Source organism: Medicago truncatula, unplaced genomic scaffold, assembly GCF_003473485.1.
Source record: "Medicago truncatula cultivar Jemalong A17 unplaced genomic scaffold, MtrunA17r5.0-ANR MtrunA17Chr0c01, whole genome shotgun sequence".
NCBI classification, from domain to species: domain Eukaryota; kingdom Viridiplantae; phylum Streptophyta; class Magnoliopsida; order Fabales; family Fabaceae; genus Medicago; species Medicago truncatula.
The window spans coordinates 327,503-346,497 of NW_024340360.1; the positions used below are offsets into that span (position 1 = coordinate 327,503).

At 38.6% G+C, this 18,995-nt stretch overlaps 1 non-coding gene across 1 annotated transcript; it reads left to right on the plus strand.

Annotated features, from left to right (window-relative positions):
• The first annotated feature begins 5,868 nt into the window (after positions 1 to 5,868).
• LOC112417870 (small nucleolar RNA R71) lies at positions 5,869 to 5,975 on the plus strand. The gene has a single exon (XR_003008296.1). It is a non-coding gene; the product is annotated as a small nucleolar RNA R71 (small nucleolar RNA).
• The last annotated feature ends 13,020 nt before the right edge of the window (positions 5,976 to 18,995 follow it).

Below are 18,995 nucleotides of genomic sequence, written 5' to 3' on the forward strand. Positions count from 1 at the left end.
ATTAATTAGGCTTGAACCTTTCAATCTTTGATATTCTCTATTTTTTCTTGGGAAGGGCAAAATTGAGAAAAAACCCTTAGATTCTAAGTTCGGGGGTCGCTTTCGCTACGGGAAGGTGTTAGGCACCCGGAACGATTATGGTATTCCATAAGAACCGTTCTCCTAAGTTTATTTCTACGCTTTATTTTTATTGCCTACTTATTTAAAAGAGAAATTTTATTTGAGTGAAGAATGGGGGAAGGGAAGATGATTGGGATTTTATTTTACTTGGCTTGGAGGAGTTTTAACTCATTGCCTACGTACCCTTTTAAGGGATCAAAACCAAACGTAGTTCGTTCTCGAAAATTGTTTTTGTTTTTGTTGGTTGATTTTAAGTTTGAAAAAGGAATTTTGAAGAATGGAGATGAGAGGCCTCAAGGGCATGAGATTTGGAAAATGTGAGGTGGAAGTAGTTATTTTGCAAAATAAAGTCTAAGTATGATTAAAATTCATTGGGATTTTTTTTCTTAAGAAAACAAAAGGGAAATGAGGAGTTTTGACTCCTATTTTAGAAAAAAAGTTTTCAAGTGAGGTTATTCATATTTTTGAAAAATGATTTTTTTGTCTAAGCGTTGTAAAACCTAAGCATACATCTAAGCATACATTCCCTAATCATGCATCTAGAACATCCATGTGGGGTGTGTGCATGTGTCGGTGCTCGTGTCGGTGTACATCACTTATAGTGTCCATAGTCTTTTACATTGAGTCCTAGATACATGCTATGATCTTGCAAGAATGTAAACTAAACTAAACTAACTAAATTTATTACAAACCAATTGGCATAGAAATGAATACAAAAAGAAAAACCTAAACTAGGAGCAATGAGGGTACAAAGATTAGGTGCTTATGGAATGAGTGAGATATGAAGCATAAGAGTTAGTAACACAAGTACAAAATGATAAAAAAAATGCAAGCAATATAGAATTGAATAGCACAAGAGAAAGAAAATAATGCAATGAAACAAAGTAGTAAAAATACACCTAGAATTTAGGTATAACACTCATACATGCATATGACCTATAATTCCCTCATTATAGCCATTTTTGAAAGGTTTGAATTTAAACTACAATGTGAGGATCATAAGAGTACACACAAGCCAAGCATTATATCATATTCCTAGAGATATTTTCACACATTATTTCACATGCAAAAATATCACAATATGAAAAAATGCATCAAGAACATATATGGAATTTAATGAGCAAGAATTAAAAGAACAAAGTAAAGAAAATAAATGCAAAAATAAGCAAATAAATTCTAATACTTAGAGGAAAAATCAAAATGATAGGGAAATATTTTTAGAAATTTTTTAGAAGCATAAAACACCAAGAAAGTGTAAAAAAAGTATTTAAAACACAATTAAAAAGCAATTAAAAAAAAGGCTCAGCAGGATTTAATCTGGTCCGCTGGATGAATCCAGAGGTCCAGATCTAACTCCCAAGATCACATCACAGCCACTGGATCAAAGATCCAAGGGTCCAAAAAAGAGCACAAAAGATAGTGTAAACTGCAGGAAGCACAGTGACCGTTAGATCAAAGATCTAACGGTTCAAACAGAAGATATACCATATTCCACACAAAAAATCACACACAGGATTCAAAATCAAACACACAGCAGCCATCAGATCTTGGAACAATCCAGATCTGATGGTTCACAGAGCGAGGGAACACAACAAGAGCACGCACGCGCGCGCGTGGGAACGGAGGGAGTATATAAAGGAATTTCCCACAAAAAAAACACACAAACCTCTTCTTCTTCTCTCTCTAAGTCACACTTAGAGAGAGAAGCTCTCCCTTCTCTCTAAAAATCCCGCCGGCGAAGGTGGGTGGTGGTGGTGATTCCGGCGTGGCGGCCGGCCGGTTTCCGGCGGCGGCGCCACCGCGCCGGAAAATTCGAACTTCTTTTTTTTTTTTAAAATTTTACATCAAAAGTTCCGTCACCACCTCCTCTACACAAATCCGGCGTTAGTTTTAGCGAGAACGGAGCGATTCGGACTAGATCTACATTTTTTCTTTGAAAATTTTTCACACTTTTTTTTAAAAAAAAACTACGGATCTAGATATCCTTTTCTCTCTAGTGTCCGAATCCGGCCTCAAAATTTTCAAAATCCGAACGTACAAGCCTAGATCTACAAATACATGTCCGTAACAAACTTTTTCACACTTTTTCAAGCAAGAAATGCGCGGAAATGGCTTAGAAAGAAAGGAGAAACGCGTTACCTCTGTCTTAGAACGGAGAAAAAAGATATTCGGAAAACTTCGAATCTCTCCTCTTCTCTTTCGCGCGCGCGCTATATCCTCTGTTGGTGTTGTTTTTGCTCGAAAATCCGGTACGATTTAGTGTTGATGTGATGATTCGCGGTGGTTTTGAGTGAATCCGGTTCGGATTTGTTGATTTTGTGGTGGTTGGAGCTGATTCTGAGCAGATCCGGTTTAGATCTGTTGATTTTGGTGATGAGGTGTTCTTGGTGTTCTTCCTCTTTTTCTGAGTTTTTTTTCTGTTTTGATTCTGTTATGGATGAGAGAGAGAAAACTATTCTGTTTGAGAGTGATTGTGATTGATTCTGATTTTTCTGACTGATTGTGATGGATCTGACACATTTACTATTTATAGCCTGCCATGTGTATCTGAGAACCAATGAAAAAATGACATCTGGACTGTTTTGGACTTAAGGACTAATCTGCAAAAAAGTTAATATGAGGACTAATCTGCAAAATAAGAAAAAGGACTAAAAATGCAAATTTTAAAAAGTATTGGACTAAAATGCAATTTAAAAAAGTTTTGGACTAAAATGCAAGTTAAAATAAAATTGGATAAAAATTGGTAATTTGAAAAAACGTAAAGTGAAACAAAAAATAAAATCAACAAAAGGACTAAAACGAACCAATTACCGACATGAGGTATTTTAAAATACCTTCCTGTCGAAATTTTGACAGGAAAAGACCAAAATGTCCCTAGGGACTAAACTGACCCAAACTGACTCAAATGTAATTTTGAAATGATTTTAAAAAGAGATTCAACAATGATTTGTACAGACAAGTTAGAAAGACTCAGAGACAGTTACAGGGACTAAAATGGGTTCCACTGCAGGAAATGACCAAAATACCCTTTTTGTATGATTTTTGAAATAAAATGCAAGAAAAGGCAATGCGATGTTTCTGAGAGAGTTTTTCAAATGACTTGTAACACAAGAAAGACATTTTGGATAGCTTTATGCAAGAAAATCATGATTGAACATACTTTGAGACAGAGACAGTAAGATATGCAGATGAAAAGAGAGTAAATGTTCGGAGTAAAATAACAGCGAATTAACAAATGTCAGTGGTAGAAAATAAATTTGAATGAGTATTTTTAGGTCCAAAATCAGGGTACAACATGATTAATTATTATTAAGTAAATATTATGTTATGTTATTGATGATGATCGAGTGTTGTGATTACTTGGTAATTGTTTATCAAAGATGCTATGATGTTTAAGATGATATTGTTTAAGATGATTATGTTTAAGATGATTATGTTTAAGATGTTTATGTTGAAGATTTATGATGTTGATTATGGTGTTAGTATGTGTTGATTATATTTTTATAAGATGATGAATACATTGTTGTTATATTAATATGAGAAGATGAATATGTTGTTGTTATATTATTATATTATGACGAGATGATGTATATGTTGTTGTTATATTATGATTAATAAGTGTTGTTCATATCATTATAAGATGATGATTGTGTTGTGTCGTATATGATTATTATTATAGTGAGATGCTGATTACATTGTGTTGTTTTAAAGTTATTAGTGATGATGATTACATGATGATATCTATGGGTTGTCAAGTGTACTTGATGATGTTTATGTTAAGTTGATAAGTTGTCTTTTATTCATGAATTGATAATGAGATGTTTGATGAATAATTATTATTATGAATTAATGATGTTGTTATGTTGTATATGAATTAGGATTAAGATGTTGTTATGTTATATATGAACTATGACCATGATGTGATGATCTATGTTTGTTACGATTTGGTTAATATGTGTTATATGATGATGATGTTTATAATGTGATGAATATGAAGTAAATGATAATTAGAACTTGGTTGAGTTATTAAGAATTATTGCGTGAAGGATTATTATTATTAATAGAGGAAGTTACTTGTGTTGTTAAATATAATTATTGAATTATATGCTTGATATTATTGTTTTGTGAAATCTCACCCCTTCTGCTTGAAAATGTTGCTCTTCGTATGAGTAACTTGCAGGTATTAATGATTAGTAGGAGTGGTGGCTCAAGTGTCTTAGGTGCTCTGATACGTAACGGGATGGGAACTTTGTTATTACTTTTCTATTCCTTACGTATTGTCTTTGAAGATTTATTACTATGTTTTAGAGTGGACTTTTATGAGACATTTATAAAGAGGCTTTAGTGCCAAAGACTGTTTTAGTTATTGAAGAAAATCCGCTGCGAAGTATTAAAGATTTTGTTATTGAATTTTATAGGATAAATAGTTATTTATTCAGTTGATGATTTTAAGAAAAGGATGTGATATTCCGTTTACATGGAATACTCTGATTATTTTTATAAAATTTTTAAGCTGGGTAAACGGGGTGTTACAGCTAACACTAGCTTCTAGGTCACACATGGCTCTGTTTATGGTCTCGCCCCCAATCATGCAAGGGATAAAAAACTACCTGAATCTCTAAGTTTAGGAGGCGGCTTCTTAATCATTACACTACTTTCCCCAGTCAAAGCTATTGTCTCATTATGCTCTATAATATTTTTCTTTGAAAAAATTTCCTTTATAAACTTAGCATATAGAGGCATCCGAGACAAAGCTTCTGCAAAGGGAATTTTAATGCAAATCTTCTTAAGTATGTTGACAAATTTATTGAATTGAACCTCCAAGTTAAGCTTAGCAAGCCTTAATGGGGAATGAGCTTTGGTCTTATCAAGCGGTTTTTCACTTTCTATCACATCATTCTCACCTAGAAGCTTAACACTCTCTCCCTTAATGCCTTTAGCTTTAGCAATGGTCTCTTCTAACTTACTACCCCCAAAAGAAATAACATTGACATGAGCTTTGGGGTTGGCTTCGGTTTGACCAGAAAAGACTCTTGGTGTTTGAGAAGGGGTAGCCACTTGTTAGGCCACTTGGGAGATTTGGGTCTCAAGCATTTTAGTGTGAGTGGCGATAGAATCTACCTTAGTATTGAGTTTGGAAAGAGAATCATTCAGAAATCCGGTTTGGTTTTTGTGTTCTTGGAGCTGTTTAGATTGGTTCATGACATAGCTCTCCTTTAAAATTTCCAAACTTGATTTCTGAGCGACCCTTTGGTTGTTTGCATAGCCAAGTGGTGCTACTTGTCCATAGGAACCATGAGGGTTTTTATAAAAGTTTTGGTTTGGCCTCGTTCCCATGTTGTATTGAGCATAATTCATTTGCTCAACACCATTAGCAGCACTACCTAGCTGGGAATCAACACCAATATGACCAAATATACCATAAATTTCACAAGGAGGGGATGCAGGAGTAGGTGTGACAACACTAACATTTAGTTTTTCAAATTTTGGGTTAGTGCATCAACCTTAGCAGCAAGATGATCATAGTTAGAGACTTCGTACATACCTGCCTCTTTTTTAGAGGGTAAAGAAGTAGTGATGGCTCTCTCGTTGGTCCATTGATAGTGATTCTGAGTCATGTCCTCAATCAAAGCGTATGCCTCTGTATAATTCTTGTTCATTAGAGCTCCACCTGCAGCTGCATCAACAGTCATCTTAGTGGTATATGATAAGCCATTATAAAAAGTGTGGACTATGAGCCACTTCTCTAAACCATGGTGGGGACAAAGTCTAAGCATTTCCTTGAAACGCTCTCACGCATCATAAAGAGACTCCCCATATTTTTGATTGAAACATGTGATTTGGTCTCTTAATTTAGCAGTTTTAGAGGGGGGAAAGAATCGGGCAAGGAATGCTTGCCTCATTTGATCCCATGAAGTGATGGAACCAACTTCCAATGAATGGACCTAAGCACTAGCTCTATCCCTTAAGGAGAAAGGAAAGAGTTGCAGCCTTACGGCTTCTTGATTCGCTTTCAAAGTTCCGCTGAGTCTTAAGAAAGTTGAGATATGCAGATTTGGATCCTCAACGGGCGATCCAGAAATCTGATTTTGCTGCACCAAGTTAAGTAGTGCAGGCTTAATCTCAAAGTTGTTACCCTCAACCGTTGGGTACACAATAATAGCATATGGCTCTTCCGTAGAAGGTGTTGCATACTCTTTGAGAGTGTGTTCAGACACAACGATATCATTTTGTGCTTCTCTCTTTTTCTTATGCAAATATCTTTCTATCTCGGGAATGAATTCTCCAAGACTTTTAGTTCTTCGCATAAAAAATTGAGAACCCAAGAAGTTAACGGTAAAAGAAAGAAAGAAGTGAGTAGAAGAAAAAGATAAAAAAGAAAAAGAAAGAATTCTAATCACTAAGAAAAAGTTAATCAAATTAGTTAACTCCCCCGCAGCGGCACCAAAAACTTGATGGGATAAAACTGCAAGTGCACGGTTCTACCGAAGTAGTAAAAAGAGAGTATCGTTCCGACAAGGAGTTGTTCAATTCAATTAACTTTAGTTGATGATTAGAGAGGGTTTAAGTTGCAAAGTTGGGGTTTTAAACGGTTGTAAATAATAATAAAAGAGAGTCTTGGGATTATTGGTCCGTCATGGCGACAAATCCTTCATAAACCAAACCACTAAACCTAGAACCTTATGTTAGACCTAATTTCTAAAGACAAGTTTCTCTTTAGCCTATCACATCTCCTTTCGGTCTCACTAAGTGTGTTCCTCTAGCAACCACGCCTATTTTCATGGTTGATTGCTATTAGAATCCTTGAAGTTCGAAACTTTATATGTCTCATGGTTTGCTAGACTATTTTCATGTTTCGCAATCCTTGTCTAAATTCACTTTCGTTTTATTAATTGATATTTGAGATGATGAATTAACAATTACTAACCCTCCATTTTCGCTTCTACAGTTTGATTATTGTTAATTCATGTTATAACAATGAATTTAGATTAGAAATTAGGGTTACATAAAATTAGGGTTTAAGGCTTGGTTTGATTAGGATTATGTCATTAGACTTATCCAACAATCCCAAGACAAAAGAAGTCTAGTCACTCATGTTCATCGTAGATATGGAGAAGAAGAAGAAAAGCATAAAGTAAATAACAAAGAAATAAAGAAATAAAGAAAGAACTTTTATTAAGAAAGACAATTGTCACTTATTGAATTCCAAGAATAAAAGACGAATGTTAATGATAGCTAGCTACTCTATTTATAGTCTTATGTCGACTTAAAACCTAAGAAACTATTCACTAGAATGTTCCACAAGAAACCACGGGCTTTTCGGTCAAATTAGGTAGCTTGTCCATGAAGCAAAAGCAGCAAAAGTGGGTCTGAAGCTTGGCACGGCCGTGCTGCTGGTGGCACGGGCCGTGCCACCTCTCTGACTTGGGGAGTGACATATTTTTGTCCCATATTTCGTATTTTCATCCCGAATCAGCTTCTAATCCTCTTTCTTTTGCTCCAAGACTCAATCTATCAAACATTCGTTCTTGAAATATAATAATATGCAATTGAAGTAAAATAGTTCTAAAAGGAAAAAATATTTAAATAAATTAAACTTAAATCTAAATAAAACGAAATCAAATATTATATTAAAATAACTAATTATTGACTCATCAATGAGGACTAAGAAGACAACGAAGACTCGGGAAGCAGCTCTGAGGAAGCTGATTGATTTTTCTTTTTCCAGATGTGTGGGCAATGCCCTGAATATTTTGTGCACTATATGTACCTATTTTGGTCTGTAATACCTTAAAACTCTGCATTTTATTTCTTTTCGAACTCTACTGGCTAATTGAGGTATTCTGATCTTTTAATATTATATGCTTCTGGTATTTTCTACATTTGGCATATTTTGTGGCTAAAAAGGGGGAGAAAATGGTATATATACTCCTTATGCCTCTATATGTGCTCTTTGTAACAGTTCGATTTTCGCTAAATTATTTTAATTGTTTTATTATGTGTTTATATGTGCTTGTGTGTGATTATTTGTCATTGGGTGCATTTAATTGGTTTTTGTGTTAGAAAGGTATTTTGGTCATCTTGTGATTAAGGGTTGTTATACCCGGATTTTGGACCTAAAAATACTCGTTCAAATTTCTTTTCTACCACTGATAATTGTCAATTTACTGTTGTTTTACTTTGAATCTTCACTTTATTTTCATCTGCATATTTTACTGTCTCTGTCTCAAGGTATTTTCAAATCATGGTTTTGCCTGTGTTTTTCTTGCATAGGATCATCCCAAAGTGTCTTTCTTACATTACAAGTCATTTGAAAACTCTCTGAATCATTGCATTGCTTTTCTTGCATGTTATTTCAAAAATCATACAAAAGGGGTATTTTGGTCATTTCCTGTAGTGGAACCCATTTTAGTCCCTGTGTTTGTCTTTGAGTCTTTTCGGCTTGTTTTACAAATCATCGTTGAGTCTTTGTTTAAAAACCATTTCAAAATTGTGTCTGAGTCAGTTTGAGTCAGCTTAGTCCCTAGGGGCATTTTAGTCTTTTCCCGTCCAAAATTCGACAGAGAGGTATTTTAAAATACCTCATTGTTGTAATTGGTTGGTTTTAGTCCTTTGTTGGTTTTATTTTAGGTTTCACTTTACTTTTTTTTTCCAATTTACCAATTTTAATTCAATTTTATTTTTAATTGCATTCTGGTCCCTCAAGCAAGTTTCCAGAATTGCACTTTAGTCCAAAGCTTTTTAAATTTGCATTTTAGTCCATTATTATTAATTGCAGTTTAGTCCTCAATTTTACATTTTTTTGCAGAAAGGTCCTTAAGTCACAAATTGTACAAGGCCGAGCCATTTCAAGTTCAAGTACAGGTGTCACCATTTCACTGGTCCAAAGGCACACTTGGCAGCTTATAAATAGTGCACAGTGTCAGAAGAAAAAGGATCCCATTCATTACATGCCACATCACAAACAGAGAAGAATCTTCTCTCTCTTGTCAGTTAGGATCAAAAACAGAAAATTCACCAAGAACACAAGAACAAGTTCAAACCCTAAATTTTCCAAAACCAAATCCATCAACAAATTCGTCAATTCTCATAGATTCATTGATGAATCTTCATCATTGAATTGACTCCTCTGCAATTCAAGGCACGAATTCCTCACCGGAGGCGAGGAACTCCAGCACCGATCACAGAGTCAGAGGAAGGAGAAGAAGAAGGAAAGAAATGGAGAAATTGAACCGGTAAAGAAGAAGAAATCAAATCAGTGAAAGAATCACCGATTTATTTTCGGTTCCGAGCACCAAATCATCAAACAGAACGAGAATCAAGTGTTTCCGAAGAATCTTGCTCGAAATCTCCGATTAAAACCAGAGGTAACATACTCAAAATTTCTTTTTCTTCCTTTTCTTTCCAAACACATCAACACAGACAAATCAACGTAGATCTTGGAGTTTCTAAACAGTTTCATTCAAAAAAGTAAAAAACCTAAAATTTTCTTCGAAAAACCGTAAAGCTTTTTCTAGATCTACGTTGATTTAAGCCTTGCCTGCAAATTTCAGTGGTGGATTCATACTCAGGATTAGAAGGCGAGTGGATTGAAGTAGTTTTGGTCGAATTATGGAATTTTTGAACGTCGGAATCTGCAGATCTTGCCGGAGAAGATGAAGATTCCGGCGGACCTTGAAGGTTCCGGCCCGATCTTCATCCTCTCCGGCCGACTTTCTCAGAAACCGGCGAGGGAGGGAGAAGAGAGAAGTGAGAGCTTCTCTCACTAGAATTAGTGAAGAGAGAGAGAGAGGGAAATGAAAAATGAAACTGGACCGGTCCCTCCACATTTTATAAGCAACCGAACCGGACCGGTCCAACTTTGGTTCACCATCCTTTGATCTTGACCGTTAGATCTAGGGTTTGATCCTCTGGATCAATCCTGTGGTTCCTGTGCGGCCGGACCCCGTAGGTTTGGGCTTGGGCCTGTTTCTTTTGGTTTTTTTCTGCGTTTTTACTTTTTTTCCATGCTATGCGCACCCCTGTTTCTTGCTATGTGGACCTCCTGCTTGCTTTATTTTTTTTCCATAAAATTCCTAAAAATTTTCTATGTGTTTCTTGATACATTTTTGATATTTTTGTGATATTTTTGCATGTTAAGAAAATGATAAAATGTGTGTGTTAGTTCTTGATTTTTTTTTTCTTTTTAAGTTGATTCTTGGGAATTTTTGCCACATTTTTGTTCATAATATTTTGATATATGATATGAGTGATTGATATGCAATTTTGTGATGAATATGCCTCTGATCATGTGTTTGTTTTACTGTTTTAGATGTGATTTTTTAGTTTCTTGTGTTTCAAGTAACGTGTTTCCTTTTACGTTTCGGCTATTGTCGTCATTTTCACCGTTTTATCTCATATTCAATTGCTTACTTTTTCTTACCATTTATGCCTTATTCTACTAATCATTCTATTTCATGTTTCATCCATTTCATAAGCACCTTATCACTTTATCTTCATTTTTTGTAGTTTAGGCATTTTATCTTTCAATTTCTATGTCAAATGGACATGTAATTTTAGGTAGTTTAATTTCCTTTTAACTCCTTACAAGACCATAGCATGTAAACTAGGGAAATGTAAAGGACAATGGACTCTTTATAGTGATGTACACCGACACAAGCACCGACACGCACACACGTTGTATGTTTACCGTTTTAGATGTATGTTTAGAAGACGCGATGCTTAGAAAATGTTCATTTTTCAAAGCAAATTAATTCCATCACTCAAATCTTTCCTAATAAACTTTGGAGTTAAAACTCCATTGTATTTTCCTTTATTTTCTTAATCAAATTCAAATGAATCTTAATTTCTACTTAGACATTTTTTCGTTAATAATTGAACCAACAATTCACTATCTTTTCCTCTCATGCCTTTACGGCCTCTTTCTCTTCTTCAAAACCATTTTCAAAAACTAAAATCAATTGAAACACACCAAAAATACTTTTGGAAGAGAACTACATGGAATTTTGATCCCTTAAAAGGGTATGTAGGCAAGAGGTCAAAACCTCTCCAAGTCCAATAAAATGAAATCTCATACACTTTCTTTCCAAATCCTTAACCTAAATAAACTCTCTTTTTCAATAAATAAGCATGAAAGTAAAGCGTAGACATAAAGCTAGGAAAGCGGTTCCTATAGAATACTATAGTCGTTACGGGTGCTTAGAGTTTCTAAGGGTTTTCTCAATTTTACCCTTCCCAAGAAAAAATAGAGAATATCAAAGATTGAAAGGTTCAAGCCTAATTAATGACTTGATACCCCAAAATCGAGATAACAGAATTGGCGACTTCACTGGGGATAATTTGTAGCGGCTCACACCTAGTTTTTCCGTTTTATGTTTACGCTTTACCTTATTGTTTATACATGTGAATATTTGTTTGTTTTCATTTAACGTGTGGGGTGAGAATATCAAAGTCCTATACCCGGGCTGAGTGAACTTAAGAATAGGTAGAGATATAATCGACAATTCAATCCGGGGGTTGCCTCGTGTATTGGGTTATGCGATCAATCTCACATAGCTGAGGCATTTTGGAGGTGATGTTGTCGGCGTGTGTTGTCATGCTTAGGCACTTTGCTTTCAATTGTTCGACGATGCTATGGACCGTAGTTACCAAACCCAACCTTGCGAATACTACACTCAAACTAGACCTTCTTGCGAATAAACATGGAACGGACGTTGTCCCGTGCTACCATGATATGCGTAGGAGAGGTTGCAGTTTGGGAACTTCATTAGAACCTTGGTTACTACTATCCTAAGCCCTAGGTTCACCGGACGTCGTGCCCACCCGTGGCTCCTCGACCTTGAAACTCAACCCACCATGTTTTCTCTGTAACTGAAAAACAATCATGCATACATGCATTCATGCATAAAACTTTTCCATGCATTCGTCGAAGGGTTTAAACAAATTAAAATTTTGTAAATAATCGCAGGTATGAAGAAGACTAAGTCCTACAAATTCAAGGAAGTGGATTTGGTTAGCTTAAGGGAGTTGGCACTCAAGGTTAAAAGTCCAACCGGTTTCCGACTCCGATATGGTGGTTTGCTTAGCATTCTCCGGACCAATGTTGAAGAGAAGTTGGTACACACTCTGGTGCAATTCTATGACCCGGACTTTCGTTGCTTCACTTTCCCGGACTTTCAGTTGGTTCCTACTCTCAAGGCTTATTCCGATTTGGTGGGTTTACCTATAGCCGAGAGGACGCCCTTCACCGGTCCCGGGTCTTCTCTTACTCCTTTGGTTATCGCTAAGGATCTCTATCTCAAGACTTCCGATGTCTCCAACTATCTCGTCACCAAATCTCACATCCGAGGGTTCACTTTAAAGTATCTACTAGAGAAGGCTAATCTCGACACTACTTGTCAAGACACTCGTGAAGCTATTCTTGCATTACTTATCTATGGGCTCGTTCTCTTTCCAAATCTTGACAACTTCGTGGATATGAACGCTATTGAGATCTTCCATTCCAAGAATCTGGTTCCTACTTTGCTAGCTGACACATACCATGCTATCCATGATCGGACTCTCAAAGGTCGTGGTAATATCCTTTTGCTGCGTGCCTTTCCTATATAGGTGGTTTATTTCTCACCTTCCGAGCTTTTTCCATACCAACCCGGAGAATTGGTCTTACTCACAGCGGATTATGGCTCTCACTCCTAATGAGGTGATCTGGCTTACTCCCGCCGCTCAGGCTAAGGAGATCATTACTGGTTGTGGGGATTTCCTCAACGTACCTCTCCTTGGTACCCGTGGAGGAATCAACTACAATCCTGAACTTGCTATGAGACAATTTGGTTTCCCGATGAAGGCAAAGCCCATCAATCTTGCTACATCTCCGGAGTTCTTCTACTATTCAAATGCCCCCACCGGACAAAGGGCGGCTTTCATAGACACTTGGTCCAAAGTTCGTAGGAAGAATGTGAAACATTTGGGTGTGAGATCTGGCATTGCTCATGAGGCCTATACCCAGTGGGTGATAGATCGGGCCGAGAAGATTGGTATGCCTTACCCTGCTATGAGATATGTATCTGCATCTTCTCCATCTATGCCTTTACCTCTACCTCCCGCGACTCAGGAGATGTATCAGGAGCATCTAGCCATGGAGAGTCGTGAGAAGCAGATGTGGAAAGCCCGATACAATGAAGCTGAGAATCTAATCATGACTTTGGATGGTAAAGATGAGCAAAAATCTCATGAAAACCTGATGTTGAAAAAGGAGTTGGCTAAGGTCCGGAGGGAACTTGAAGAAAAAGATGAGTTGCTTATGCGGGACTCCAAGAGAGCTAGAGGACGACGTGATTTTTATGCTAGATACTGCGGTTCGGATTCAGAGTCCGAGTCCGACAACCATTCCACCGCTTCCTATGCTTGAGAGTCTTATTTGCCTGTATTGTTAAAATTTCAAAGTCTGCCCTTGGCTTAGCACTTTAAAGGGATTTACCTTGTAAAACTTCGTATTGCTTTGCTCGTTAAATAATGTTTACAAAGTTTCTAATTTGTCTAAAACCCTTCGATGACAAAAAAGAGTCATTTTTGCATCTGCATTTGTACATATCATGCATCATATGCATCATTCATCGGTCACAAAAAGCTTCCAAGTGCTCAGCGCCTCCAGGTTCTTCTGCCACAGTTTGAAAAGTGGCTCGTGCCCGAAAGATTTATCAACCTACCAGAGTTCACCAGACTAGATCATACAGAAGAAGGAATAAGGTAGCCATGGAAGAAGAAAATGCTCAGCTCCGTACTGAGTTAGCTTCTCTGAGGGAAGAATTGGCTAAGGCCAATGACACCATGACTGCTCTGCTAGCCGCCCAGGAACAACCGGCCACATCCATACCGGCATCTACAGGTGTGATCCCAACTACATCTCCCAACACTCAATTTGCTATGCCAAACGGGTTTCCTTATGGACTGTCACCATATTACTCTCCTAATATTGCAGCTGCCGTTTCTGGTACTGTCAATAATGGCCAGATTCCTGGGACGAACCCTGTCTCTATCAATACCACCTTGCCTCAGACAACGGCCACTGTCACTGAGCCCATTGTGCATGCCATATCTCAAGGTGTTAACATCAACGCGCATCGCGGAAGCATCCCCGTGATTAAAACAATGGAAGAAAGGATGGAGGAACTTGCTAAAGAACTCCGTCGGGAAATCAAAGCTAATCGGGGAAGTAGCGATACTGTTAAGACCCATGATCTCTACTTGGTACCGAAGGTGGATGTCCCTAAGAAGTTCAAGGTTCCGGATTTCTACCGATACAATGGGCTAACTTGTCCACAGAATCACATCATCAAATATGTCCGGAAGAGGGCTAACTACTCAGACAATGATTCACTCATGATCCACTGCTTTCAGGATAGTCTAATGGAAGATGCTGCAGAATGGTATACCAGCTTAAGCCGAGACGACATTCACACTTTTGATGAATTGGCTGCTGCTTTCAAAAGCCACTATGGGTTCAACACCAGACTGAAACCAAACAGGGAATTCCTCAGGTCCCTTTGCCAGAAGAAAGATGAAAGCTTCCGCGAGTATGCACAGAGATGGAGGGGGGCGGCTGCCCGTGTTACTCCTACTCTTAATGAAGAGGAGATGACTCAGACATTCCTGAAGACTCTGAAAAAGGATTATGTCGAAAGAATGATCATCGCTGCTCCAAGTGACTTCTCTGAGATGGTCACCATGGGAACCCGCTTAGAAGAGGCTGTCAGAGATGCCATTATTGTGTTTGAGAAAGGTGAATCCTCTGCAAATGCATCAAGGAAGTATGGCAATGGTCATCATAAGAAGAAACAGACAGAAGTAGGGATGGTATCTGCCGGAACCAGTCAATCCATGGCTACTGTTGCCCCCATCAATGCTGCTCAGCTACTTCCGCCGTATCAGTACATGCAATACTCTCAGCATCCTTTCTTCCCACCATTTTATCACCAGTATCCGCCATCGCCGGGTCAACCTCAGGTACCCGTCAATGTCATTGCTCAGTAAATGCAGCAATAGCCGCTGGCTCAACAGCAGCAGCAACAAACCAGACCTACCTTTCCTCCGATACCAATGCTGTACGCCGAGCTGCTCCCGACTTTGCTTCTCAAAGGGCACTGTACAACCAGGCAGAGCAAGCCTCCACCTAACCCGTTGCCTCCCAGGTTCCGTTCTGACCTCAAGTGCGATTTCCATCAAGGTGCTTTGGGCCATGATGTTGAAGGATGTTACGCTTTGAAGTACATTGTAAAGAAGCTCATTGACCAGGGAAAGTTAACTTTTGAGAACAATGTCCCTCATGTTCTTGACAATCCTCTTCCGAATCACGTTGCTGTGAACATGATCGAGACTCATGAAGAAGTTCCCAGTCTTGACGTCCGTAATGTTGCAACTCCTCTGGTACCGCTACACATCAAGCTATGCCAAGCCTCCTTGTTTGACCATGATCATGCCAATTGCCCATAATGCCGCCATAATCCTTGGGGTTGCTACGTTGTTCAGAATGATATCTTGAGCCTGATGAACGACAATTATCTGACTGTCAGTGACATTTGTGTGATTGTGCCAGTCTTTCATGATCCGCCTGCCAGGAGTATGCCTCCAAAAGGGAGTATCGAGCCTCTAGTGATAAGATTGCCCGGACCAGTACCTTACACTTCTACAAAGGCTATTCCTTACAAGTACAATGCCACCATGATTGAAAATGGAGTAGAGGTGCCCCTAGCGTCCTCAATCGTGATAAGCAACATTGCCGAGGAGACTACAACCATGAAGAGCGGAAAAGTCCGCCCGCCGCTGTTCCCAAAGAAGACCGCTATACCCAGTGATAAAGTGCCTCCACCAGATGTTTCCCGGCCAGGCCAGTCTATCGAGGATTCCAACTTAGATGAGATTTTGAGGTTAATCAAGAGAAGTGACTACAAGATCGTGGATCAGCTGTTACAAACTCCGTCAAAGATATCCATCTTGTCTTTACTTCTGAGTTCCGCGGCTCACAGAAACACCCTCTTTAAAGTACTAAAAGAAGCCTATGTGGACCACGAGGTCACTATGGACTACTTCGGCAGCATAGTGGGGAATATCACTGCTTGCAATAATCTGTGGTTTGGCAAGGATGAGCTTCCTGAAGCAGGGAAATACCACAATCTGGCTCTACACATCTCTATGAATTGCAAATCTGACCTGCTATCGAATGTACTAGTGGACACTGGCTCGTCCTTGAATGTAATGCCTAAATCGACTCTAGATCAGTTGAGCTATCGGGGAACTCCTTTGAAAAGGAGTACCTTTCTGGTTAAAGCCTTCGACGGATCCCGTAAGAACGTTCTTGGGGAGATAGATCTGCCAATAACTATCGGTCCCGAAACCTTTCTGATCACGTTCCAGGTCATGGACATCAATGCTTCTTATAGCTGTCTCCTGGGAAGACCGTGGATACATGAAGCTAGGGCAGTGACCTCTACCCTGCACCAGAAGTTAAAGTTTGTAAAGAATGGAAAGCTCGTTACAGTCGATGGAGAGGAGGCATATTTGGTTAGCCAGCTATCATCTTTCTCTTGCATTGAAGCAGGGTCTGCAGAAGGAACCGCTTTTCAGGGTTTGACTATCGAAGGTACGGAGCCCAAGAGGGCTGGAGCTGCTATGGCCTCCTTGAAGGATGCTCAAAGGGCTGTCCAAGAAGGTCAAGCTACCGGCTCGGGAAAGTTAATACAACTCCTTGAGAATAAGCACAGAGAGGGTCTCGGATATTCCCCAACTTCAGGAGTCTCCACAGGAACCTTCTATAGTGCTGGGTTTGTCAATGCAATTACTGAAGATGCAACTGAATGTAGTCCTGGGCCTATGTTTGTTATACCAGGAGGCATTGCGAGAAATTGGGATGCCATCAACATTCCTTCAATCATGCATAATTCTGAGTAATGTGTCTTGTTGCTTAAGTGTTTTGTTTTTCAAAATAACAATCCTCTCGCTCTGCCCAAAGCGGGAGTGATATTTCTGAAAGGGCGTGTTTGTTTCGGCATCGCCGTTATTAATAAAAATCGTCGTTTCTTTCACGGCTTTTTACTTTTAGTGCTTTTTTCCTTGGAAATAATGGTAATGCCAGAAAAAACCAAAACATCTTTATTTTTCTTATTAATTCCAAAGATCTGCATAAAAAAAAAAAAAACCTTTCCTAAAATCATTCAACCATTTTATGCAGTTTGAACCATAATAAACCCGTTGAACATAGTAACCCTACGGTTCCTCCAAATTTTGAATTCCCTGTATACGAAGCCGAAGATGAGGAGGATGATGATATACCATATGAGATCACTCGATTGCTTGAACAAGAGGGAAAAGCCATTCAGCCTCACCAGGAAGAGATCGAGATCATCAACTTGGGTACCAAAGAAAACAAGCGAGAGATCAAGGTCGGTGCTGCTCTTAAGGAGAGGGTTAAAAAGAAGATCTTCCAACTTCTCCGAGAGTATCCGGATATTTTTGCATGGTCATACGAAGATATGCCGGGTCTAGATCCTAAGATTGTGGAACATCGGATACCGACAAAGCCTCAATGCCCTCCCGTTAGACAGAAATTGAGAAGGACTCGTCCAGATATGGCTCTCAAGATTAAGAATGAGGTTCAAAAACAGATTGATGCGGGTTTTCTCATGATAGTCGAGTATCCTGAATGGGTTGCCAACATTGTACCCGTGCCAAAGAAAGATGGGAAAGTTCGGATGTGTGTTGATTACAGGGATTTGAATAAGGCTGGTCTCAAAGACAATTTCCCTTTGCCTCACATTGATGTGCTTGTCGATAACACTGCTCAGTCCAAGGTGTTCTCCTTCATGGACGGCTTCTCCGGTTATAACCAGATCAAAATATCACCTGAAGACAGGGAAAAGACATCGTTCATTACCCCATGGGGCACCTTCTGTTGCAAAGCAATGCCGTTCGGCCTGATAAATGCGGGCGCTACCTATCAAAGAGGAATGACTATTGTATTTCATGATATGATTCATAAAGAAGTTGAAGTATACGTGGACGATATGATTGTGAAGTCAAAAGATGAGGAACAGCATGTTGAGTATTTGACAAAAAATGTTCGAAAGGTTGAGAAAGTACAAGCTTCGGCTGAACCCCAACAAGTGTACGTTCGGTGTCAGATCCGGAAAACTGCTAGGCTTCATTATCAGCCAAAAGGGCATTGAAGTCGATCCTGACAAAGTCCGGGCCATCAGAGAGATGCCGGCACCACAGACCGAAAAGCAAGTCCGAGGTTTCCTCGGGCGTTTGAATTACATCTCCCGATTCATATCTCATATGACCGTGTTGTACCCTGATTTTGGACCTAAAAATACTCATTCAAATTTCTCTTTTTTAACACTGATATTTGTCAATTCGCTGTTGTTTTACGCTGAATCTTTACTCTCTTTTCATCTGCATATTTTACTGTCTCTGTCTCAAAGTACGTTCAAGCTCGATTTTCTTGCATAAAACTTTTCAAAGTGTCTTTTCTTGCATTATAAGTCATTTAAGAGCTCTCTGAAACATCGCATTACTTTTTCTTGCATTTTATTTCAAAAAAAATCATACAAAAGGGTATTTTGGTCATTTCCTACAGTGGAACCCATTTTAGTCCCTGTGTTTGCCTCTGAGTCTTTTCAACTTGTCTGTACAAATCATTGTTGAGTCTTTGTTTAAAAATCATTTCAAAGATTGCATTTGAGTCAGTTTGGGTCAGTTTAGTCCCTAGGGGCATTTTGGTCTTTTCCTGTCAAAATTTCGACAGGGAGGTATTTTAAAATACCTCATGTCAGTAATTGGTTCGTTTTAGTCCTTTTGTTGATTTTATTTTTTTATTTCAC